Source organism: Hordeum vulgare, chromosome 7H (genome assembly GCF_904849725.1).
Source record: "Hordeum vulgare subsp. vulgare chromosome 7H, MorexV3_pseudomolecules_assembly, whole genome shotgun sequence".
NCBI lineage: Eukaryota > Viridiplantae > Streptophyta > Magnoliopsida > Poales > Poaceae > Hordeum > Hordeum vulgare.
The window spans coordinates 383,875,436-383,882,264 of record NC_058524.1 but is presented as its reverse complement, the minus strand read 5'-3'; positions in this window follow the sequence as shown (position 1 = coordinate 383,882,264).

Below are 6,829 nucleotides of genomic sequence, written 5' to 3'. Positions count from 1 at the left end.
GACTTTGCGCGGTTCTATGAATTGCTCAACAGTAATTCATTCATCCACCGTCTACTTGCTTTCATGAGAGAAGCCACTAGTGAACACTACGGCCCACGGGTCTATTCACAACTATCAGCTCAGCTTTTACTTTTACTTTGCTTTGTTTACTTTTTGCTTTCAGTTCTCACTTTGCAAACAATCTATAAGGGATTGACAACCCCTTCATAGCGTTGGGTGCAAGCTCTTTGTCTTTGTGCAGGTACTTGTGACTTGACGCGATCCTCCTACTAGATTCATACCTTGGTTCTCAAACTGAGGGAAATACTTACCGCAGCAGTGCTACATCACCCTTTCCTCTTCAAGGGAACACCAACGCAAGGCTCCAAGGCCTCGGGGAAATCCTTTGCATATTTGCCAAGGAAATCCCTATAGGCGTAGCTAGCAGCAGAAGGATTTCTGGCGCCGTCGCTGGGAAAGGTTTTTTTTTTGCTGTAGCAGAAGGATTTCTGGCGCCGTTGCTGGGGAGAGATCCAGTCAAGATCTACCCAAGTAAGTGTCACAAACTCATCTCTTGCATTTACCTTTTTTGCCAGTTGCCTTTCGTTTTCCTCTACCCCACTTCACATTTGCCGTTTTCATTTGCCTTTCTCCTTTGCCGTTTTCATTTGCCTTTTTCATTTGCCTTTTTCGTTCGCCCTTTTCTTTCGCTTGCTTTCTGTTTGCCTGTGTGCTATGTGCCTTTAATATGCTTGCATCTTCTCTTGCTGAAAATCTAATGATATGGATCCTCATCCACTTGCTAATCTCTTTAAGAGATCCAATTATGTTGATCCAATTGCTAGTGAGTTGAGTGCACTTGACTTTCTCTATGGAGTTTTGCTTGAGATGTGTGAATCGGAAAATCGTGATGAATAAATTTATAAAGTGATTCACGAGGGCTCCTTGGATGAAAAGCATGATTGCGATGGTTTCACTATAAATTCTATTAGTGACAATCATGCTAAAAATATGCAAAACCCTAAGCTTGGGGATGCTAGTTTTGCTATGTACACTACTTGTTGCAATGATCGTGATTGGGTTGACAATTTTTCTTATGATCTTGAAATTTTTTTTAAGCCTCATGATGATTATGATGTTTGCAATAAGATTGAAAGTGGGTTTGGAGAAGTCATGACTTTAGTTGATGATAATCCCACTATTTTTGAAGAGCGTCAACTTTGCATGCATGTGGATCATGAAAAGAATATCCTATGTGATAGTTACATTGTTGAATTCGAATATGATCCCACATGTAATTATTATGAGAGAGGAAAATATGGTGGTAGAAACTTTCATATCACTAAATCACCTCTCGTTATGTTGAGATTGCTATTGTCTCTTTCTTCTTCCTTGCATATGGTAACTATTGGTTGTCTTGCCAATTTGTTCTCCTATAAAATTCCTATGCATAGGAAGTATGTTAGACTTAGATGTGATTTTCACATGCTTTATGATGCTCTCGTTGTTCTTCAATTCTTGTCTTTTGTGTGAGCATCATTGATTTATTAATGCCTAGCTAAGGGCGTTAAACAATAACGCTTGTTGGGAGGCAACCCAATGAATTTATCTTTTTCTTTCTGTTTTTTTGCGTACACACTTTCATAATTCTGTTATGATTGTGTTTTTGTGTTTCTTTTGCGTTTGTGCCAAGTGAAACCGTTATGATTAGTCTTGGGGATGATCGTTTGATCATGCTGGAAAAGACAGAAACTTTCTGATCACAAAAAGAATTTCCATTTTTTTTCTGTGAGAGATTTTGAGTTGATTCTTCTTTCTTCTGATTGCTACGCAAATTCTTCAGACTGTCGTAATTTTTCAGAATTTTTGAAGTACCAGAAGTATAGGAAGTATACAGATTGCTATAGACTGGTCTGCTGTTAACATATTATGTTTTTGTTGAGTTGGTTGCTTATTTTGATGAAACTATGGATTGTATCGGCGGGTATTAGCCATGGAAGATTGAAAATACAGTAACCCAACATCAACATAAGTAGAATTTAAGTTTGCTACAGTACCTAAGGAAGTGGTGGTTTGCTTTCTTATACTAATGTTATCACGAGTTTCTGTTTAAGTTTCGTGTTGTGAAGTTTTCATGTTTTGGGTGAAGTTCTTATGGACAAAGAGATAAAGAGTGGCAAGAGCTCAAGCTTGGGGATGCCAAAGGCACCCCAAGTTGATTCAAGGATGCCGTAAAATCCTAAGCTTGGGGATGCCCCGGGAAGGCATCCCCTCTTTCGTTTTCAATCCATCGGTAACGTTACTTGGGGCTATATTTTTATTCACCACATGTTATGTGTTTTGCTTGGAGCGTCTTGTATCGTAGGTGTCTTTTATTTTTGTTGTGTCACAATCTTCCTTGCTGCACACCTATAGAGAGAGACATGCACTCACCGTGATTTTGTCGAGCTTCAGTTATATCCTTTGATTAGGCAATTCAGCTCACATGTGTTTCACTTATATCTTTTGAGCTAGTTGATTTTGCTCTTTGTGTTTCACTTCTATATTTTAGAGCACGGAAGCACGTGGTGTAGTAGTTGATCTATGCTATGAAAGTAGTCTCAAAAGTGGTAGTTATCCAAAGGGATATGAAAACTTCCACCTTCATGTGCATTGAGTAGTTAGAGAAGTTTGATTCATCTCAATTAGTTTTGAGTTGTGGTTGTGGTAATATTGAAGTTATATTAGTAAGGTGTTGTGGATCTAGAAATACTTGTGTTGAAGTTAGTGATTCCCATAGCATGCACGTATGGTGAACCGCTACGTGATGAAGTCTGAGCATGATTAGTTTATTGATTGTCATCCTTCGTGTGGCGGCCGGGATCGCACGATGGTTTATACCTACCAACCCTTCCCCTAGGAGTATGCGTTGAATGCCTTGTTTCGATTACTACTAAAACTTTTGCAACAAGTATATGAGTTCTTCATGACTAATGTTGAGTCCATGGTTTAGATGCACTTTCACCTTCCACCATTACTATCTTCTTTAGTGCCGTGCAACTTTCGCCGGTGCACAAAACCCACCATATAGCCTCCCTCAAAACAGCCACCATACCTACCTACTATGGCATTTTCAAAGCCATTCCGAGATATATTGCCATGCAACTACCACCATGACATGTGCCACAGCTTCTACTTTGCCATTGCATGATCATAAGATAGCTAGCATGGTGTTTCCATTGATGTCTATGCCATGCTAGATCATTGTCACGGCACACTACAGAAGGCATTTCATATAGAGTCATCATTGCTCTAAGTTTTGAGTTGTAAGTGTGATGATCATCATTGATGGAGCATTGTCCCATGTGAGTAAATAAAAGAGGCCAAAGATGCCCACAAAAATAAAATATATATATATATATATATATATATATATATCTATATAAGAGGCCAAAGAGCCCACCAAAAAAAAATGAGAGAAAGAGAGAAGGGATAGTGCTACTATCTTTCCACACTTGTGCTTATTAAGCACCATGATCTTCATGATTGAGAGTCTCTCATTTTGTCACCCCCATATAGCTAGTGGGAAATTTTCATTATATAACTTGGCTTGTATATTCCAATGATAGGCTTCCTCAAATTTGCCTTAGGTCTTTGTGAGCAAGCAAGTTGGATGCACACCCACTAGTTTTCTTTAAGAGCTTTCACATACTCATAGCTCTAGTGCATCGTTTGTATGGCAATCCCTAGTTATCCACGTTGATATCTATTGATGAGCATCTCCATAGCTCGTTGATATGCCTAGTAAATGTGACTATCTTCTCCTTGTTTGCCTTGCAACCTCCACCACACTCCATTTCACTTATAGTGCTAAAACCATGGCTCACGCTCATGTATTGCGTGAGAGTTGAAAACGTTTGAGAAAGTAAAGGTGTGAAAACAATTATTTGGCCAATACCGAGGTTGTGCATGATTTAAATTCGTTGTGCAAGGATGATAGAGCATAGCCAGACTATATGGTTTTGTTGGGATAAATTTCTTTTGGCCTTGTTATTTTGAAAGTTCATGATTACCTTGCTAGTTTTCATGAAGTATTATTGTCTCCACATCAATAGCAAACTATTGTTTTGAATCTAATGGATCTGAACATTCACGTCACATAAGAGGAGTTACAAAGGACATCTATGCTAGGTAGCATGAAAGCATCAATAATTCATTCTTTATCACTTCCCTACTCAAGGACGAGCAGGAGTTAAGCTTGAGATGCTTGATACGTCTCAAACGTATCTATAATTTTTGATGGTTTCATGTTGTTATCTTGTCAACTTTGGATGTTTTATATACCTTTTATATCTTCTTTGGGACTAACTTATTAATTCAGTGCCAAGTGCGAGTTCCTGTTTTTTCTGTGTTTTTGACTATTTTCAGATATGATTTTGGAACGGAGTTCAAACGGAATAAAATCCCCGAAATAAATTTTTCCACAACAGAAGAAGATCGGGGGACTTGAGGGCCAAGGCAGGAGGCCCACAGGGAGCCCACAAGCCCTATCGCCGGGGCGAGGGGGGGGGGGCACGACCACCAGGCTTGTGGCCTCCCTGGAGCTCCCCTGCACTAGCTCTTTGGCCTATATATTCCCTAAAATCCCAGAAAAAATCAGGGTGTCCACGAAACCACTTTTCCGCCGCCGCAAGCTTCCGTTTCCGTGAGATATCATCTGGAGACCCTTCCCGGTGCCCTGCCAGAGGGGACTTTGGAGCTGGATGGCTTCTACATCAACATCACTGCCTCTCCAATGACTCGTGAGTAGTCCACTTCAGACCTACGGGTCCGTAGTTAGTAGCTAGATGGCTTCTTCTCTCTCTTGGATCTTCAATACAAAGTTCTCCATGATCTTCATGGAGATCTATACGATGTAATCCTCTTTGGCGGTGTGTTTGTCGAGATCCGATGAATTGTGGATTTGTGATCAGATTATCTATGAATTATATTTGAGTCTTTGCTGATTTCTTATATGCATGATTTGATATCCTTGTAAGTCTCTCCGAGTCTTGGGTTTTCTTTGGCCAACTAGATCTGTGATTATTGCAATGGGAGAAGTGCTTGGTTTTGGGTTCATACCGTGCGGTGACCTTTCCCAGTGACAGAAGGGGCAGCAAGGCACACATCATGTTGTTGCCATCAAGGGTAAGAAGATGGGCTTTCATCATAGATTTGAGATTGTCCATCCACATCATGTCATCTTGCTTAAGGCGTTACTCTGTTCTTATGAACTCAATACACTAGATGCATGCTGGATAGCGGTCGACGTGTGGAGTAATAGTAGTAGATGCAGAAAGTATCGGTCTACTTGTTTTGGACATGATGCCTATAGATATGATCATTGCCATAGATAACGTCATGACTTTGCGCGGTTCTATCAATTGCTCGGCAGTAATTCGTTCACCCACGATCTACTTGCTTTCATGAGAGAAGCCACTAGTGAACACTACGGCCCCTGGGTCTATTCACAACTATCATCTCAGCTTTTACTTTTACTTTGCTTTGTTTACTTTTTGCTTTTAGTTCTCACTTTGCAAATAATCTATAAGGGATTGACAACCCCTTCATAGCGTTGGGTGCAAGCTCTTTGTGTCTGTGCAGGTACTTGTGACTTGACACGATCTTCCTACTGGATTGATACCTTGGTTCTCAAACTGAGGGAAATACTTACCACCGCAGTGCTACATCACCCTTTCCTCTTCAAGGGAACGCCAACGCAAGGCTCCAAGGCCTCGGGGGAATCCTTTGCATATTTGCCAAGGAAATCCCTATAGGCGTAGCTAGCAGCAGAAGGATTTCTGGCGCCGTTGCCGGGAAAGGTTTTTGTTGCCGTAGCAAGATCCCACCGAACGAAAAAGTGGAGGGCGGCACGGATAGAGGGATTTGTAGCCAGCCTCCGGTGATGTTCTTTGTCTCCACATAGAGAGAGAGAGAGGCGTGGGGAGAGGGAGGGAATGGGTATGGGGGAGTTAGAACTCCCCCTGACCTGATCTTAACTCCCCACAGGCTCCCCGAGGCGGTAGTACCGCCCACAAGCACGGTAGTACCATTGGAGCAGAAGTACCTGCGTGGGAGCGGTAGTACCGCCTGTGACCAAAGCAACAACCACAGATGCAACAAAGAATGGGACCTATTTGACTACGCAATGAAGAGAATAAAAGGTACAAAATCAAGCAGGTACTCCACCTTAAAGGAGTGCAAAATGAAAGTAGAACGGATTGTGGAGTGACCGTTCATACAATTAACGAAAATAACTTGTGTGGAAGAGGGGCGGTGGCCGAGGCCACCTATGTTTGAGTTAGTTGGTATGGCATCGGAAAGATTTGAACCTTGGGACCATGACCAAAACTCATCTTTGAAGCACACGTATCACCGTCAGTGACTAATGTGAAAGACTTGATCGATTTATGCATAATAGGGGGAGGGAGAGTTCATTGTGAGAACAACACTCCCCCAAAATTCATGCCTACATCTAAACAAAATAGAATGATGAGAGTGGTGGGATGTGTCTAATTTCAATCCACGTTGCGCAAATCAATGATATCTAGCTCATGCGTTAACTCGCAAAATCTTGCTTCATTCAAAGGCTTTGTGAAAATATCTGCAAGGTGATCATTAGTGTTGAGGTAAATGAGATCAATCTCCCCACGCTTGATGTGATCCCGGATGAAGTGGTGACGAATACTGATGTGCTTAGTCTTTCAATGTTGAACCAGGTTATCGGAGATTTAGATAGCACTTATATTATCACAATAAAGAGGCACTTTGTAACATGTAACACCATAATCCTTTAAAGTTTGCCTCATCCAAAGCAACTAAGCACAACAAC